Consider the following 869-nt stretch of genomic DNA (forward strand, 5'->3'; position numbering starts at 1 on the left):
TACATATAGGCGCAGGCGTGACTGTGTGATGAGAAGCTTGCAAGGCGGTGAGCTGGCAGAAACGCTAGCACGCCGGGCGAAATGCTTAGCGGTATTTCGTCTGCCGCTACGTTCTGAGTTCAAATTCCGCCGAGGTCAACTTTGCCTTTCATCCTTTCGGGGTCGATTAAAATATGTACCAGTTACGCACTGAGGTCGATATAATCGACTTAATCCGTTTGTCTGTCCTTGTTTGTTCCCCCTGTGTGTAGCCCCTTGTGGACAGTAAAGAAATAAGAAGCTTGCTTTCCAACCACATGGTTTCCGGCTCAGTCTCACTGCATGGCACCTCGAGCAAGTGTCTTCTACTATAGCCACGAGCCAACCAAAACCTTATGAGTAAATTTGGTAGACAGAAACTAGACGGACGAAATGTCGTTAAGCTTTTGTGAAAGAAATAACATGGCGATGTAAGACTTCAGTGATCGACAGAAATATATTTGATATAGTGACTAGTTCTATCCTAAGCTTAAGCATATATATATATATAATAGTTTATATTTAAGGCTGACAGGTTGTCTGAAAAAGTATAATCGGATTCATAAAGCAATATTTTTCAAGGGAAACAACTCTCAAAGTAAAAGTTATCTTCCATATTGCAGAAAATATAAAGTGTGAAAAAATGTTCTCACATACACACAGGAACACACACATATATATATATATATATTAAATACAAATACATATATACACATATTCACACACGCACACACACACATATACACACACATTCTTTTATTCTGTTACTTTTTCAGTCATGCTGGAGCACTGCTCTGAAGAGTTTTATTCGAACAAATCGATTTTCTTTTAAGCCTATTTCTTCGTTATAT

This window comes from Octopus bimaculoides, chromosome 14 (genome assembly GCF_001194135.2).
Source record: "Octopus bimaculoides isolate UCB-OBI-ISO-001 chromosome 14, ASM119413v2, whole genome shotgun sequence".
In the NCBI taxonomy this organism is placed as follows: domain Eukaryota; kingdom Metazoa; phylum Mollusca; class Cephalopoda; order Octopoda; family Octopodidae; genus Octopus; species Octopus bimaculoides.